The sequence below is a fragment of the Jaculus jaculus genome, chromosome 10, assembly GCF_020740685.1.
Source record: "Jaculus jaculus isolate mJacJac1 chromosome 10, mJacJac1.mat.Y.cur, whole genome shotgun sequence".
Taxonomy (NCBI): domain Eukaryota; kingdom Metazoa; phylum Chordata; class Mammalia; order Rodentia; family Dipodidae; genus Jaculus; species Jaculus jaculus.
In genome coordinates this window covers 52,024,508-52,044,476 of record NC_059111.1, presented here as the reverse complement: position 1 = coordinate 52,044,476, position 19,969 = coordinate 52,024,508, and positions in this window count along the sequence as shown.

The following is a 19,969-nucleotide window of genomic DNA, read 5'->3' as shown; positions in this document are numbered from 1 at the left end:
TTTACTATGTAGTCTCAGGCTGGCCTCAAACTCAATAGCAATCATCCTACCTCAGATTCTAGAGTGCTTGGAAAAGGCATGCATCACCATGCCAGCATTGATGATGTATTTCTTAATAGTAACAGCCGCTATTCCCAATAAAGCGATAAATATTCATCTCTCCTCTTTGTGTCACTTTCCTTTGTTAATTTTCAAGACACCATTTTGTTTGCTTTTTTCTGGTTGCTTTGTTTAAGTTATCTTTCCAGACTCCTTTTTGTTTTTCTAAACCTGTAAATATATATCAGTAGGTATAATGTTTGGTCTTAGAAAAGTAAAACTAAGCATACAAGTTTGCATTTGTTCCCTACCTAGGCTCTCTCTTGGCTTAGGCTTACAGTACAGTGTGCATGCTAATTCCCAGATGAGCATATCCAGTGCACATGCTAATTCCCAGATGAGCATATCCAGTGTGCATGCTAGTTCACACATGAGCATAGCCAGTGTGCCTGCTAATTCCCAGATGAGCATAGCCAGTGTGCCTGCTAATTCCCAGATGAGCATAGCCAGTGTGCATGCGAATTCCCAGATGAGCATAGCCAGTGTATATGCTAATTCCCAGATGAGCATAGCCAGTGTGCATGAGAATTCCCAGATGAGCATAGCCAGTATATATGCTAATTCCCAGATGGCATAGGAAGTGTGCATGCTAATTCCCAGATGAGCATAGTCAATGTGTATGATAATTCCCAGATGAGCATATCCAGTGTACATGCTAATTCCCTGATGAGCATATCCAGTGTGCATGCTAATTCCCAAATGAGCACATCCAGCCAGTACTTCTACCTAATGACTCAGCATCAACAGAAGCTTTTCTCTCCCTGCTCAGAGATGTGAATCAGGCATCTCATACCTGACTTGCTCTAGTGTGAACTACCACTTTTATACCCAACTAACTTTAGTTACAGTCTGTGTATAGTGGCTAATTGAAACTCTAGCCATTGAATTCATTTGGTTTTCACTTAGCCCAGTGCGTTATTAGACATATGTACAATTATTATCAGGACATGTCTCTTTGACATGAAAGTCTGTGTGAAAGTAAGAGGGGGCTATTATATTAAAGAAGAAAGTGATCAGAAATGGAGAGGGCTGAAAAGGGAGACTAATAAGGGGTGGCTATGATCAAAGGTTACCTGCAGGTATAAAAGTGTCACAGCAAAATCCATTATTCTGTGTCACTAATATATACAAGCTTGGTTCTTTTTATAATTTTATTTGTGAGAGTTTATGTTTTCTTATCTATAGCAGCATATTGTTTTCTAATTTTATTAAGCATGGCTATTTTTAAACCATATTTGTTAAATCTAACAACTGAGATTTTTCTCTTAATACTGGGACAAATTTTGATTCTTCATTAAATCCAGAGTTGAGTACCTTTGTATGTAGTATTGAGATATTTTGACTCTTTTGATATAGAGAATGGATTTTTTTTAATTTTTATATATTTATTTATTTGAGAGCGACAGACACAGAGAGAAAGACAGATAGAGGGAGAGAGAGAGAATGGGCGCGCCAGGGCCTCCAGCCTCTGCAAACGAACTCCAGACGCATGCGCCCCCTTGTGCATCTGGCTAACGTGGGACCTGGGGAACCAAGCCTCGAACCGAGGTCCATAGGCTTCACTGGCAAGCGCTTAACTGCTAAGCCATCTCTCCAGCCCAGAGAATGGATTTTATTCTGCTCCATGAAATGGTGTTCATATGTTGCTCTTGCAAGAAATTAACTTGAACAGACTCAAAAAAAAAAAAAAAAAACCTCTGTTCTTTCAAGAGAGTGCTTTGTTGTGTGTCACACTTGTGTAACTATGAGGCCAGACACAGATTTGGACAAAAATTATATAAAAAATTTAACATTTCCTCCTATTGGCTCCCTCCCAGGGAGGAAGACCCCTCATTTTTCATTGATCATGTTTATCCTAAGAATTTTTGTGTCTTGGGAGATATATATAGCTTATTTATATTCTTGTACTTGTTTGTCTAAGGCTAAAACAATCAGTAAATGATCAACTTCTAATACCATCTGCCATGAATTTGAATGCTTTTCAGATTGACCGCTTTTCATCACACTCCAAAACATTCACATTTTGTGTTTGCTTTGCTTATTTTAGTTTCAAGTACACATTTATTATTTGAGTAAGGGTCCAGCTGGGAGGATCTCAGGAAGTCATGTTAGAATTTGAGTCTACAAGTCTATCTGAACACAACATATATTTGTACTGTCCAAAATGTAGTCAAATATGTAACTTGTGCTATCACCACCCTCCAATTGCCTCTAAGTTACTCAGAATAAGATCCCAATTCTCAATCCTGATACATAGGCTGTTGAATCAAAAAGCATCTACCTACCTGCCTTTTTAACTATTCTTCCTCAGAAATATAACCCTCCAAATCAAGGTCCTCTCTGTGTTACTTGGAGGTGAGCACGTTAAGCCTGTTCTATCATTAAATCTTCATAGTTACTTCTTAGAATATTCTTCCTTACAAGCATAGACGTGGATGGGTTTTGAATACTATTACACCTGACTAAATCCCATTATTTAAAAACTAACATTTTTTAGGTTACAGAAAAGGTTGCTAAAGTAGTGCAGTTTTCAGTTCAGTCTCCCCTATTTCTGGCACCTTATATAATGATACTGCATTTTCTTTAGCTCTGAACCCATAATGGATCATTGTTACTAAATGAAATTCGTTATTTTTGTATTTTCTTAGTTTCTATCGGCTGTCGTTTTATGTTGAGATTTTTATCAAATTATACATACTTCCATGTTTATGTTATGTCATCCTATTAAGAAATTTTCAACTTTTTTCACATGTTTATTTTCAAAAGTTTTCTTTTAATCAGATGTATAACTTCCATATATGGTTCTTTTTCAAAGCAAGATTTCCCTATGTAACCCAGGCAGATCTCAGACTCCTAATCATGCTGCCTCAGACTTTTGGTTATTAGAATTCCCCATGTGTACCATGTCAATCAGGAAGTACTCTTATCTTAAAGTGTGGCTTATCTGCATGAGTGGACCTTATATAAGGAAACAATTTTTCTTGCCATGACCAAATTTTCCCAAATTATTTAAAAAGGTCTCTGAAATACATGATACCTTAAGGGTTTATTCTATTATGTTGTGATTCAAAATGCAATAAGTCACTAACATGATTTGTGGACTCTGTATGTTGAGCAACAGTCAATTTACCTGTGTGAGTATATATGTGTACATATATTGTATTGGTACTTCTCCACCATTAAAGATTAGGTTGCATGATATATATAATCAGTGAATTAAATGGTCTTTTGTTTTGTGTATTCAGAAAAGGAAAAGGGAAATATCATTAAAATATTTAAAAAAACACACAAAAAGCAAGTAACAGATTCTCTACCACTAAAGTGGAATGCACACTAACTAGGTAGTCATGATTTACTGCCTTCCCATCCAGTATGGAACCATCATGTATCAGTGCTAGAATTTTCTTTCAGCTTAAATGTTTAAGTTTGGAAGTTGTTATTGTCTGAGAATTAATTTCAATTCTGGAAGACACAATCACATTAAATGCTGGTACTTTGATAGTTTTATTAAAAAATGATCATGACATGTTTTTGCCCTTCTTGAATTTCACCTTCTTGCATTAATGCTCACTGAAAGAGTACATTTGAAGTAGCTCTGATTGCAAATTCCATGTCAGTTAGCAATATTTAGTTTCCAAAATATTAAGTAAAAGAGAATGAAAGGAAGTTCAGAATATACTTCTCTCCCATTTTTGAAGACCATAGCAGCATATATATATGTAGAATAAAATAGGCTGTAAGAATGTCTTCCATAATAGAGTGATGTGAGTTAGTCATAGGTAAGTTTGTCTGAGGATATATGTGTACTTTCCATTGTATAATATGCATTTTAGATGCTGCATAACAGTGTAACAATTATTTCCACCTGTAACTAGTCAGAATGAATGATGTTTTACTTGTAAAACTGTCTTTTCAGAAAAAATGATTGATTCTTCACAAAAACAAATATATCCTTAAGAATTTATATGAGATTTCCTCTTGGAAATAGAGTAATAATGAAGAAATTAAGTGCTGAAAACTTTTAGTTACATAGTTCTACTTCTACAGAAAATATTGTCTCTGGGAGAAAAGTCAAACTTCAGATAACACACATGTTTATATCTGAGCAACTGAAAATTCCCTTTTGACAGAGGGACTTTTAGAATAATCATTTTAGTAATTACAATTCTGTATTTGATAAGATGAGAAATTTTAGTTTTCCATGCAAAAAGGATAATAACAGCTTTTATTGTCATAGTGCCAAAATTCTACACTAATTGAATCTTTTAAATCTTTATGTGAAAGGGATTTATTTAGCCTTTGAATGTTTAAGTCACTAACAAATATTTGGAAACTCAAGTAAGTTGGAGCCATGATATGATAGCTCCCATTGCTAGTAACCGAAATAATTAGTGGGTCAGAAGACACTTTCAACAGGACCTTAGAACAGCTCTTCCCCATTCTTATTTGATGGAATTGTTCCACAATGAAACTAAGACTTCATTAATTTCACTATTCCTACTCTTACATTCTAAAATAGTCACATATTTTAGCCCTTGTTTCAGTTTTCCTCCTAAAAAAAATTACTAATGGATTTTTATGAAACCTATGTATAGATCCCTATATTGTCACTCATAATGTGATTTTGAGCTATATAGTCTATCTTCCAGTATTTTCCTTTATGAGTGTGACAGAATTTTTTTTTATTGTGAGTTTTACAAGTCAGTAAGATTACTCCAAGTAAGCAGATAACATGATCAATAACAAGTAACATGTAATCAGATTTCTGAATATACCTAACTAGAGGAAGTTTCTTCCTCCATTTCCCTCCAAATTCAATATTTATCCACTTCATGGCAAATATGTAGCAAGAAGTATTGTTAGTGGGTATATATATATCAGTTGGATGAACACCCAACAGTAATTTTTCAAATTCTTGAGAGACCTCTACATGCAGCTCAAATTTTTTTTTTTCATGTTTGCTTCCTATTCTTTATATAAAAAATAGCATCCATGCTGCTAGAGCAGCTTCTGACTCAGAGTTTGCTGGTCTTTGCCACTAGCCTTTGAGGATCTTCCCATTTGTGAGCAGACATCAGCCTGGAAAATAAAACATCTTCAGAAATTCGTCACTGGCCACTTACATGCAGGGTGTACTCCAGAAAAATGGAGATGGAGTCCCCAATCCCTTCTGTATAAGGGCAGATGGACACAGAATCTGAGGAAAGAATCAGCCCATCACACCTTACCAGGGCCCCAGCTGAAACCATAGAGTAATTGGATAAATGAGCTGTTTTCTTGGTGAACCTGATATCAGCACAAGGGGGAAGGACATAGCACAGAGGACATTCAACTCCTACCAAATCAGAGATGCAGAGACACAGAGGCTCCCAAGAGCCTGTCACTGAAGTAGACGTAAAACGAACCTAACTTTGCTCAGGGAAATTCGCTGAAGAGGCTCAGGAAAGATTGTTAGTCACAAGTTGGGACATTACACATAGATACATTGTCTCTTCCCTATAACTAATGGCTACCATCCCCCCCCCCCCAGTGGCTATACTCATAGGGATAACCAGAATCCCCAATGAGGAGGGTCCCTTCAGAGTGGGAAACAGGGATGAGGGTAATGATAGTACCAATGTGTGTTGTTTATACACTGAGTATGTCCAAAACTAATATATCTATGATGTAGTTTAAATTTATGATTTATGAATAAGCTACCTGAAAACCTACACTACTAGATAATAATATATATGCTATAAAGAGAACAATTTTTATTGGGGGAGGGACAGAATTACCATGGGCTATTGTCTATAATTACAGATATTGTCAATAAAAAAATAAATTAAATTTTTTAAAAAGAAGAAGTAAAGAGAGAAAGAAAAAAAAATGCCATTCATTTCTCTTTCCTTTCTGATAAATATTAAATATTAACTCAATCTATGACACAATAATTAAGATGTTATTTTTAATTTGAAAGACAATGAAATATAAAGAAGGAAACACAGACTGAATGTCAGAAGGTATGTCTTTGAATTAAAACTTGCTTGAATTATACTTTACTTTCCATAGGATATTTGGTCTCAGTTTTACATCTATGTTTTTTTAATGAAGGAATGTCAATATTTTTATTACTACTTAATGCAATCAAAAAATATATAAGCATGCGTTTCAGAGTAGAAACAAAAGTATGGAGTAATTTTTAAATTTCTTTATTTCCATACTTAGGCAATAATATGAGAAGTGCAGAGGAGAATATTGGAAAAATTGGAACAATGTATTGAAAGAATTTTGGTAGAAAAATAACAGAAGGATATAAAGACAGGAAGATCATAGTTGATGTAGTAGTGACAAAAACATGCTGGACTGAATAAAAATTGAAAGTACTCATACTTAAATTTGTGTTTTTCTGTTTAAGTGAGGAGAAATTTCTATTATACTATTATCATCACTGACTGTCATGAGTCTACAATTTAAGCTTACCCTTTTCCAAATTTTTAATTTTTTTCTTTGTGGGTATGTAGATACACATTCTATAATAAAATGTTATTTATAAACATATATGTAGATTTGTACGACAGCAATAATTTATCTAGGAATTGTTTAAGCATTCACCATTGTGAAAGGAAGAGAATATGAATTTATTGAAAAACTATGCATTGCATCACTTCCAACCAAAGCTGATGTAAGATCAATGTAGTAAAATTTTCATATTTTAATTCCTATAAGCACCAATGATATTTCAAAGAACACTTGTTTTGGATAATCTGGTGCTTGCACTGAGTATATTTGTAAGCTCTGCTTCACTAAATAAAATTTTCTTTCAATAGATCTATTTTTCAAAAAATGAAATAAGTGGAATTCTTAATAGAGGAATTGAATATAACTAATAGTTAGGTAGGGTGTATGGGTATGTGGTTACCAAGAGAGAGAAAGAAAAAGGAGAAGAGAAGGAGAGAGGAGGGGAAGAGGAATAATTACCAAAGTGTGGCTGCTTGGATGAATTGTAAGTATTTTGTGTATGTGTAAAACATAAAATAGCATGCTCTGAAATCTAGAGGATATAATTTTCTTTTTCTGAAAGATGATAAAATAGCCAAAATATATCACATTTTGTGTTGAAGAAAGAAATAGTGTTCAAACATTTACTGCCACCCAGCAATATTGGTTAGAGAAGGGGGGGGGGAGGGGAGAGGGAGGGAGGGAAGATGTTGAGGCTTTAGGTTAGACTTAATCCTACCCTCTCTAGTGTCTTGTGGCTCAGGTGTCTCCTGTAAGGGTCTAGTGAAGGTTCAGCCATTTGGTCTAACTTTTAGGAAGTAAAATTTTATGGTACCATTGCCGTTTAGGTCCAGATTAGTGTTTCCCACCCCTTGGATGCCTTCCCCTCCCTCCCCATCCATCCTAGTGTCTAGTCCATGAGATTCTTGCTGGGTATGTAAAGTATCTTGGGTAGATTCAGGTTAGGTGTTGTAGATGAGTGAGACTATGTGTCGATTTTTTTTTTTTTCTGTGATTGGGTAAGTTCACTACTACTAATTATTTGAATACCAAAGATATGAAAGAGCTGAATAATGAAAACATAAAAACATTCAACAAAGACATTGTGAAGAACGTGAGATGATAGAAAAATACTCCCTTTCTGCTGTGTAGGTAGAAATAGTACTGTGAAAAGGCAGTTTCTTTTTTGAGTGTTTTTATGGCTTCATTATATACGTCTTTCACATCTGTGGTGAGTGTTATTCATTGGTATTGTGTGTGTGAGTGTGTGTGTGTATGTGTGTGTCTATTGAATATGGCATATTTGTCTTTTGTGTATAGAAATACTACTTATTTGTGTGTGTTGATTTTGTATCCTGACACATTGCTGAAGGAATTTATCACCTCTAGAAGTTTTATGGTAGAGTCTTTTGGGTCACTTATGTACAGGATTGTGTCATCTGCAAATAGTGCAACTTTGACTTATTTTCCTATTTGTATCCCTTTTAGTCTTCCATTTAACCATGTCTTCGTTAAGCTTAATCAGGTGGCTATTGAAATCCTCTATTTGTTAACTCACATTCAATTCTTTTACTTCTTTTTGAGGTCTCTCTGTTTTTCCTCAATTGAAGTAAGCATAGTGATGAAAGCTGTGTACTGTAAGAGATGATTCTTTGCATTTCATTTATGCAAATGCTATTTTTTTTAATGATTTGCTTCCAATTCAGCAATTTGCTTAGTCACATATCCTGTTTTCTTTCCATTCTGGGATTCTATTCCTGCTGTTTTCTCATGTTTTTACTGAAGATTTCCATTGTGGGACTAGGCAACCTTGGTGGAGAGCTTTCTGTTTGTTTTCTTTTCTTTTAACATTAGGGTCTCTTCATCTCAAAATAAAAGTCTTATTTTATTATGGGGAAGTAATTTGCCCTTGTAGGATCTTCAGTGAATGTTATGTTTGGGGTTTGAACAAGATTGGAATGGGATTTCATTGTATCCATGGGTGCACAGGTTGTGGAGGACACAGGTGTTCCACCAGCTCTAGGCTTGTGGCTGACACAAAAACTATGCTTGGAGGTCCAGAATCTCTTCAGCCATGGAATGCATCCATCCCTTGTCTGTGGGGCTCAGGGGTAGTAGCACTTTCTTCAGCTCTTCTACTGTACACAACTTAACAGGTTGTGGAGGATTCATTAGCTTCCCCTGGCAGGTATTTGCCAGATATTCTTGTTGTCCCTAGATGAGATGCCTCCGGTAGTCTAGTCACTGGGAGAGGGAGTGGGTGGTAGAAAGTGTAGGTGATCTTGAGCTCCAAGGATAGATCAGATCAGGTAGTGGAGTTGGCCATTGTGGGGGTGTTGGTGTTAGGAGGCAACCAGAAGTCAGAGGAGGTGAGGAATGCTAGAACTATCTCTCAGGCTGGCTGTGTGGGTTGGGGATGATGGCAGGTGTTGACTGGGCCTGTGGGAGACTGAAATGCAGAGTGGTGCTAGTGTTGGGGACTTTCAGGGTTGTGTATGTGCTACATAGAGTGTGGGAGACCTGCATATGTGTGGGAGTGACATGGGATATGAGAGACTCACATGGACTTGAAGGAGTGTGGCAGTGCTGGGGAACCCACAGGTGATTGCTGGGGCAGTGTGGGACAGGGAACCTGAGGGGTGCACAAGGGAGTGGATCAGGGTCGGTGAACTGACAGGTGTGGGGTAGGGCAGAAGCTTGGACCTGCTCTCACACTGCACTGTTTGTACTCCCTGGGTGGGTTGTTCTTTCATCTGCATGTAGGAAGCATGGGGAAAGGCCAATCATGGGATTGCCTTCTCGTTTGACCTCAGAAGTCCTGAATTAGGTAGACAATAGAGCACCCCACATGAAGGGCTAGTGGGGTTCGTGAGAGCTTAGGAATTTCCAGCTTCCTGAACATGCACCTCCCACACTTCCCCCTCAGTGGAGGTCCATCTGCTAGGAACTAGCGGTAGAGCCCCAAGAATCCTGTCATATTTCACCCCTCACCCCCAGTTCAGTCCACCATCTTGACTAGAAGTCTCCTTTGTTTACTTTTTATGTCATTGTTTGTTTTTATATTTGTCTTCTTTGTCCTTTGCCCTAATCATCATCCATGGCAAAATGTTGATGGGCCCAATATTGTGCAGGTAATGACAGCCACTGTCAGGTCATGAATTCCACACTTTTGTGTCTGCAATCTTCCACAACACTGCTTCCCTCCCTCTAATCCTGTAGTCTCCTGGCTCTTGCATTCTTTCCATCCATCTTCTACAATATTTCCAGAGCCTGACAGAACATCAAAGAGATGTATCATTTAATACTGAGTCATTTATTATCAGCAGTTTGATAAGTTTTGAATCTCTGTAGTAGTAACCACATCTTCATAAAGAAGCTTCTCTGACCAGAGGTGAGAGTAACCCTAATATATTGCATAAACCTAAATATTTAAGGGCAATTTGATAGGCTCAACATATCCATTTAGCCAAACAATACCAGTAGCTTTTCCCACAGGGTGTATGATCTTCTCAGTTGTTGGCTTTCTACTGGCTAATTGTGTATTTCACAGGGTCCACTGCTGGTTAAAACCATTGACCCCCCACACACACATACAAACACACACAGTCCATAGCAGCCTGCATAGGCAGCACCTTTCAGCACTATAGCACCTAGTCAGTAGGAGGTTGCTTCCAGTCTCAGTGTTCTGGAAAAGAATCACATGGTATCTTTAGCAGTAGTATCTTACCTTCTAATTCTAGTGGACAGTCAAGAGCAAGAGCATTGGCAATAATCTGTATTAGTTTGGGTTCCTAGGGACCTCCCTGAACAACAGCTCACTGTGAGGTATCACACTTCTGACATTGAGATTGTCCTATATCAACCTATGGCTTCAGGGAGCAGCATTATCCACTCCCACAGGATACTACTGTCTAAACTCTCTCCACCCTGAGCAGGTTACGCTGTGCTTTAGAGCACTGTAATAGATAGTCAAAAGAGAGGGAACACATAGCTATGTTCCAGCTTGATTTCTCAGTGTCTTGCAAAACAGCTATTTCCACTTTACATTTTGAGACAGGGTTTCACACTGAACCCAAGACACTAATTTGGCCAGACTATGTAGCCACCAAGTCCTATGGATCTTCTAGCATCTACTTCCACAGTGCTGGGATTACAGGAATGCACCTCCATACCTGGAAATTTATGGGGGTGGTGGGAATCCATACTCAGGTCCTAATTCTTGGGGAGCAAGCACTTTATCCACTGAGTTACATCCCAGCTCTGGATTTCAGTTTTAAATGGGACAATGTTTCAAGGATACATGGACAGTGGAACCAAAAAAAAAATGCTTCAAGGAAATTTACATTAACTTAGCTTTCTACTCTTCTTGCTGAGTAAGTGACATAGCAAACTTTTGCTTCGAGTTCTGAAAATCAAAGCAGTCTTGTGGTAGGCTGTAGTTTCACAGACAGTACCTTGTGTCTAAAACAATAGCACAAGAATTCATTCACTGACCCATTAAGTTTTCATGAATACAAGAAATTATTACTTAATTTACAGCATTTAAAAACCAAACACAAATGGGCCAGAAGACTCAAGATACTAAGGTGGACAATTACTGTGTTCCAAAATCTTCAAATCCATAGGAAAGAGATGCATTCAAAATCTACCTTGTGTAATACAGTGTGATAGCTGTATTATCAAAAGAGATGGTAAAGAAAATTTGAAGCAACTCAAAATCATTTACCTAATAAAGTGAAATTTAAATTGGACCTTTAAAAAAAGGGAGTGGAAAAGTTAGGCCTGCAGAAGGTCATTAATTATTGGCAGAAAACATTACATCTGACAAGCCACAAATTATTTTAGAACTTGAAAATATTGGAAAACTGAAATATTACTTGCCACTGTTGGAAGCAGACAGAGATGTAGCTGATGGTGAGCCATTGGAATGAGGACTTTTAGTCCATGAAATAGTTCAGCTTCCTCATATGGATGATGAAGAACCATGTTAAAAATCCATCCAGGTATTTTATAATAGTATAGCAGTGTGTTGCATAGTTCCATTTTAAAGCTGTGAATTGTTTGTATTAAGTTCACAATGATGTGATTTAAACAGATCTAAAGGGACGGTCTAAGACTGTATTCTTGATCACTGCTCTGCTCTGCTCTGCTACCATGTGGATGCTGGATTGATGTGATAGTGACACTTGGGTAGACAGCCTTCTCTTTAGTATTGTGATAGTCCTGCACAGCAAGAAATGGAATAAAACACTAAGATTTCTAACAATAAAGCTATCCAACAGAATCATTCCTCCTGCAAAGTACACATTTCTATCTAAGAAGTATATTTAATATTTGTGACTTCATTAATGTGACTGGTGGAAGAGGATCTATATCTGGCAGAGTAACATTTATATACTTTTTTATAAAGCAGATTTTTAAAATACAAATGAAACAACATTTTCCCTAAGAAATGATTACTTTAAAAACTTTCTGTAATTAAGCTTAAGGTATGTTAGATAGTTGTGGAAAATGATTAAAATGAAAATTCTTTTAAGCATCAACTTAAAAAGAATTTTTCTAAATAGGACATAAAAGTTTTCATCAAAAGCAATACTTTGTCTATTTAAGGAGGTCACTAGTGGGTAATGTGTTAGTGGCCAAGGGCTCTTGAAATTGCTGCAGAAAGGGGAGCTTTGTCCCATCTCTCGTGCCATGATCTTAGGGATATAAGCCTCAGTAGTCTCATAGTCTGGCCAAATTAGTGTCTTGGGTTCAGTGTGAAACCCTGTCTCAAAATGTAAAGTGGAAATAGCTGTTTTGCAAGACACTGAGAAATCAAGCTGGAACATAGCTATGTGGAATACCTGTGGAATATGGTTCTGCTTAACTCAAGATTAGCAAATGCTGCAGTAACTGTTCAAAAAAGTACTTCTTCCTTAACAAGTATGGCATGCCAGAGGTAAGTTAGTGTTTCTAACTAGACAGTTGGGGCATTTCACATGCCTTGTGTTTAAATAAGAAATTGTAACTGAATATAGCCAAGGAAGGTATGAGAAATGGAACCACTTACTGACATTGTGATATCACTTGAAATTAAAATAATAAATTCTCTTTTTATTTAAAAAAAAATCCACCCAGGAAGTTTCCTACAAAAACAACTAAAAAAATAAAATATCAGCCCTGTTCTCTTACTGGCATCACATATTTTCCATTTTCATGTTGAGAACTTTTGATTCTTTAGTTTTTTTTAGTTAAAAGGATCATTATTGATTGAAAGTAATGATAATATCCAGAGAAAAAGCATAGGCTACTATCAGAGATACTCTTTGTTCTCTTCTCAACATATCATTACAAAAAAATTTTCTGAATATCTTAGGAACAATTGATGTAATAAAACAAGGACCTATATAAACAACTTAGAGAACAGAGATTTTGGAACTCATCTTTTTAAAAAATAAGATGTAATGGTACTGTTCTAATTGTAATTGTAATTGTTTCAAGAACAGTTATTTGATCAGGGGATTGGTTGATATCATGGCACACAAGTACTGCACTTTGACTTTCTGTTTGAATTAAATAGTGGGTGGTCTGACACACCACTTGGATCATCATCAGCTAATCCTCATGTCTCCAGAACTGTGGCTGTTCTTCACAGGAAACAGCTGGCCCACCTTTCTTGCCTTAGTTGGCACAATGGGCAGCTATATTTCCCAAATCACACACATCACCAGAGAAGCTTATTCTTAGTGTTAACTTCAGCTACATCCAGAAGCTGCTAATGTTTTTCTATATGTTGTTGTAGATTTATTTAATATACCATTTCATTCAGCAAAAGGTGTGAGCTGTAGTCCCATATTTGCATTGTAAAGAGTTTTCCTACTCTAGAAAAAAAAATGTTTTGAATACGATGTTACAGTTCTGAACGAGAAAGAAGTCTGTACTTTTTCCTTTCTGTAGTGTATTCATGGGTACCCCTAACATACTTTTCAAATGTACTCATGTATTTCTGTAATGAGTTTGGATCATGTTAAGGCAGGGATAAATGTACTTAGGTATTTCTTATGCCACAGAGGTATTTTTACAGCAATGTTTTCTGTGAATTGAGAAAGTTGTAATCTTCATTGCCAGCAGGAGAGAAGAGCTGGATAATAACCAACATATTAATGCTAAACAGTAAACAGAGCTGGGTGTGGTGGCACACGACTTTAACCCCAGCACTTGGAAGGCAGAGGTAGGAGGATCACTGTAAGTACAAGGCTATCCTGAGACTCCATAGTGAATTCCAGGTCAGCCTGAGCTAGAGTGAGACTCTACCGCAAAAAAACTTAATCCATGTACTGATTAGTTTTATGAGAAAGAGTACATTGCATATGAAAACATCTATTTGTTAGTACTATATATCCACTTAATAAAAATTCTAAGCAAGAGAGTAGAACTATGCTCCTTTAAATAGCTACCTTAAAAACTCCAAATCAAGTGGCTTTGTTTTTCATGCTTGTGGTGGTTCTTAGAGGTTTTCAGACAGTTCTAGGTATTAACAACCTCTATTTTGAATTTTAGAAGCATAATCTTAATTTTAAGAAATTCAAACATGTTAATCTTAGAGGAGCTTGGACTTCCCTCCTCATTGTAGAAGCCATGAGGACTTCATTATACAAGCATGCTGCAAGGTATTTGTTCTCTGCTACTTTTGTCCTTCCTCAAATGTAGTGATGATGGGCAGGAAGGGAAGGATGAAGGATGGGCAGGACGGGAAAGACATTATCTTCTACTGTTTTTGGATGTCAGCTTCTGGCCCCTGCTACTGCCTTCTGTCTTACCTTTTATAGTTACTTACACCTAGTTTCCAGCATCCTTTTGAAGTTCACAAAGTTCAAGAACCGGCCATTTCCCTTCACTTTTGCACATTCAGGCTGTTTTTTTCAACAAGAATCTGTACTGTTGTGTCCACTTGGCTTAAGGAAATTCTGTGTATTTTTGTCTGTCCTCCCCCTCCTACACTTGTCATGTTAGTGAACCTCAAGAATCAGAGGACACTTATGAGGCATGAAAGTCACTTATCAAACACGATGGGCATTGTTGCAGCCAGTTCACATTGCTAGCAGAAATCACATGATCAAGAGCAGCTTGTAGGGGAAAAAAACACAAACAAAAAAGGTTGATTTTTGGCTTACAGACTTGAAAAGAAGCCTTTCATGATGGCAGGGGAACATGATGGCATGAGCAGAGGGTGGACATCAGGACATCACCTCCTGGACAACATCGGGGGATGACAGCAACAGGAGAGTGTGCCAAACACTGGCAAGGGAAAACTGGCTGTAGTACCTATAAGCCTGCCCCCCAAAATACACTATGGTGTTCAAACATTCCCATGGTCCAAGATATTTTCTTAAGATACATTTTTTGTTTATTTTTATTTATTTGAGAGTGACAGAGAGAAAAAGAGGCAGAGAGAGAAAGAATGGGAGCGCCAGTGGCCTCCAGCCACTGCAAATGAACTCCAGATGTGAGCACCCCCTTGTGCATTTGGCTAACGTGGGTCCTGGGGACTCAAGCCTCAAACCAGGGTCTTTTGGCTTCATAGGCAAGCCAACTTTCCAGCCCCCAAGATCTTTTAAGTGAACCATAATACCAAAACAAACAAACAAATAAAGAAACAAGGTTATAGGTGTTCATCAGCGCTAACTATTTGCTGGTAGAATATTTAGGGTCCTTGATGTATAGAATCATGTCATCTGCAAATAATGATAACTTGGTCTCTTACTTTCTAATTTGTATGCCTTTTATGTGTGTCTCTTACCTTATTGCTATGTTTAAGACTTCCAGTACTATATTAAGTAAAAGTGGGGATAGTGGACACCCTTGGCTTGTTCCTGATTTTAGTGGAAAGGCTTCCAGTTTTGGAATATGTTGGCTGTAGGTTTGTCATAAATAGCCTTTATTATATTGATATATGTGCCTTTTATTCCCAGTCTCTGTAGGACTTTTATCATGAAGGAATTTTGGGTTTTGTGAAATGCTTTTTCTGCATTTAACGAGATGATCATGTGATTTTTGTCCTTCAGTCCACTTATATAACATTTATAGATATGGGTATGTTGAACCATCCTTGCATCTCTGGGATAAAGCCTACTTGGTCAGGGTGAATGATATTTCTGATATATTCTTGTATTTTGTTTGCCAATATTTTGTTGAGAATTTTTGCATCTATGTTCATGAGGGAGATTGGTATGTAATTTTCTTTCTTTCTTTCTTTTCTTTTATGAAGCAATGGAGTTAGTTCTTCCCTGAAGGTCTGGTAAAACTTACCAGTGAATCCATCTGGGCCTGGACTTTTTTTAATTGGAAGATTTCTGATAACTGCTTGGATCTCCATACTTGTTGTATGTCTATTTAAGTGATTAATCTCATCTTGATTTAATTTAGGTAGGTCATATAAATCATCCATTTCTTTCAGATTTTCGTACTTTGTGGAGTACATGTTTTTATAGTATGTCCCTATGATTTTTTGTATTTCTCTGGTATCTATTGTGATGTTGCCTTTTTCATCTCTAATTTCACTAATTTGTATCTCTTCTCTTTTTCTTTTGGACAGACTTGCTAAGGGTTTACCAATCTTATTTATCCTTTCAAAGAATCAAGTCTTTGTTTCATTGATTTTTTTGGATTTTTTTGGGGGGGGTTCTATTTCATTAATTTCTTCCCTAATCTTTATTATTTCTTCCCATCTGCTGATTTTCAGTTTTCCTTGTTCTTCTTTTTCCAAGGCTTTAAGATGAAGCATTAGGTTGTTTACTTGAGACCTTTCTAATTTCTTAATATAGGCACTTAAAGCTATAAATTTACCTCTTAGGACTGCTTTCATCGTGTCCCAATGTTTTGGTTTGTTATGTTCTCATTATCATTTGAATCTATGAATTTTTGATTTACTTCTTGATTTCTTCATTGACCCATTCATCATTTAGTAGTGTATTATTTAGTTTCCATGATTTTGTGTGTGCTCTATAGCTTTTCTTGTTATTGATTTGTAGTTTGATTCCACTGTGGTCAGATAGAATGCAAGGAATTATTTCAATTTCCTGTATTTGTTAAAGTTTGCTTTTTGTCCTAATATACTGTCTATTTTAGAGAATGTTGCATGTGCTGCTGAAAAGAATGTATATTCTGTAGCATTTAGATGAAATGTCCTTTATATATCTATTAGATCCATTCCTTCTATGACCTCATTTAATCTAGATGCCTGTCTGTTTATTTTTTGCTGGGATGACCTGTCAATTGTTGAGAGTGGGGTGTTGAAGTCACCCTCTACCATTGTGTTTAGTGTTATCTGTGACCTTACTTCTAATAGCATTTTTTTGATGAAGTTGGGAACCCCATGTTAGGTTCATATATGTTTAGGATTGTAATGTCCTCCTGTTGGAGTGTGACTAATCAAAATCAGTAGCCTTAGTATATGCTAACAACAAACACACAGAGCATGAAATCAGAGAATCACTCCCATTTACAACTGCATCAAAGAAAATAAAGTACCTTGGAATAAACCTAACCAAGGGAGCGAAAGATCTCTACAACGAAAACTTTAAAACACTCAAGTGAGAAATTGCAGAAGACACTAGGAAATGGAAAAACATCCTATGTTCCTGGATCACAAGAATCAATATTGTGAAAATGGCAATATTAGCAAAAGTAATCTACACATTTACTTCAATCCCCATCAAAATTCTAATGGTATTCTTCACTGAAATATAAAAAGCAATCCAAAAAGTCATTTGGAATCACAAGAAAATCTTGAATATCTAAAACAATACCGAGCAACAAAAATAAGGGTGGTGATTTCACTATACCTGATTTTAACCTATACTACAGAGCCATAGTAACAAAAACAACATGGCACTGGCCCTAAAGCAGACATGTAGATGAATGTAACAGAATAGAGAACCCAGATGTAGGTCTCGTAGCTATAGAAATCTGATATTTGATAATAGTGCCAATAATACTCATTGGAGGAAAGACGGCCTCTTCAGCAAATGGTGCTGTGAAACCTGGTTATTTATCTTTAGAAGGATGAAAATAAATTTTTCTCTCTCCCTGCATAAGAATTAAGTCCAAATGGATTAAAGACCTTAACATCAGTCTTGAAATTCTGAAACTGCTAGAGGAAAAAGTAGGGGAACCCTTAAACATATTGGTCTTGGGAAAGATTTTCTGAATACAACCCCAGTTGCTCAGGCAATAAAGCCACAGATTAACCATTGGGACCCCATGAAATTACAAAGATTTTTTATGGCAAAGGACACTGTGAATAAAGCAAAGTGGCAACCTACAGAATGGGAAAATTCTTTGCCATCTATACATCTGATAGAGGATTAATATCTAAGATATACAAAGAACTCAAGAATTAAATAATAAGAAATTAAACAAGGCAATTAAAAAAATGGGCTATGGAACTAAATAGAGAGTTCTGAAATGAAGAACTACTGATGGCATATAAGCATCTAAAAATGTTCTATGTCCCTAGTCATCAGGGAAATGCAGATTAAAACTACATTGAGATTCCATCTCACTCCTGTAAGATTGGCTACCATCATGAAAACAAATGACCATAAATACTGGCGCAAGTGTAGTAAAAGAAGAACCCTTCTACATTGTTGGTGGGAATGGATACTGGTCCAGCCATTGTGAAAATCAGTGTGGAGTTTCCTAAGGCTGCTAAAAATAGATCTACCACATAACCCAGCTATTGCACTCCTAGGCATATATCCTAAGGACTCATCTCATTACCTTAGAAATACTTGTTCAACCATGTTTATTTCCACTCAATTCACAATAGCTGGGAAATGGAACCAGCCTACTTGTCCCTCAACTGATGAGTGTATAATGAAGATATTGCACATTTATACAATGGAGTTCTACTCAGCAATAAAAAAAAATGAAGTTATGAAATTTACAGGAAAGTGGATGTATCTGGAAGAGGTTATACTAAGTGAGGTAACACAGGCCCAGAAGACCAAATATCACATGTTCTTTATCATATGTGGATCATAGCTACAGATGATTGGATTTCTTTGTCAGTAGGAAGAAAACTCAGTAAGCTAGAAAAGACATATAAAGGTAAGGGAAAGGAAGAGAGGGGGTTCCTTAATAGGATGCTATTATCTATTATATATATAGAAGAATAGATTAATGGGGTAAAAAGGCCCAAAGTGAGGTCAGAAGAAGAGACTGAGTAAAGGAAAGGCATTGGGAGGGCTAATCAAAATCTAAGAGGATATAAATAAATCATATGGAAACCTACTTTTTTGGACAATGGAACACTCAGGAGCTATAGATTGTTGCTAGAAAATTTTTGGTGCCAGGGATGGGATATCTTCCAGTGAGTTTTGGCCAGGGAGGTCCCTGATGCCCTGATGCCCTGAAAACATTATAGTCCATTGCCAAGGCCCTTGGTTTCCCACCAGAAATAGATGGTAAGATCCTATTGCTAAAGACTCGGCATATTTGGACTGCAAGGCCACTGAGAAATCCTACTGGAACTGAGCTGATAACCTCTTCCATGTAGGCCACCTGACAGAAAGCTGGAAGAAGCCATCCTGCATGCAGTTCAATGGGAGAGAGAGAAATCATGAGTGAAGATACTCAACAGTGGACACTGAAAGCCTTATATTTGGCCAGCCAGGCCAAATAAGCCAATGGGTGCAATAGTGACATATCTGTCACGGTGGAATCCACCTGCCCTCTAATTGGACTGGAGGCCTGCTCCATGGGAGGGTATACATCCCTGATACTGAAAACTTAAAATAGGTGTAGTCATGAGCTCTGGGGGTATAATGTCTGCTGCTGTCTGGCTAAATGTATATACTATGCTTATCAAACTGCCCAGTAAACACTTAACTTATCTTAATGCTCATATCCTTCTATTAATGCCATTCTCATTTTTGGTAAAGAATCTCTTTTCAGATGGCAGTGACATTGGAATGACTCAGAAGGCATCTTAGTGCTGGGAAGAAGTGACAGGAGTGCTCAGTACTGCAATATCTCTATCACACCTTCCAAGGCTCAGGGTCTACTGCAGAAGAGGTGGCAGAAAGAATGTAAGAGCCAAAGGAAGGATAGAAGTCCTTACCACATGCTCCCCCTGACACAAAATGGCCCGGATATCCATGACCTCACAATGCCTGACACTTCCTACATAAGACCATCATAATAGGAGGAAAAGACCATGACATCAAATTAAAAGAGTGAGTGATTGAGATGAGGAGGGGATATGATGAAGAATGGAGTTTCAAAGGTGAAAGTGGGGGAGGGAGGGTTTTACTATGAGATATTTTTTATAATCATGGAAGTTGTTAATAAAAAAAAATTGTAAAGAAAAAAAAAACATAATGACACAGAATAAACACTCACACTG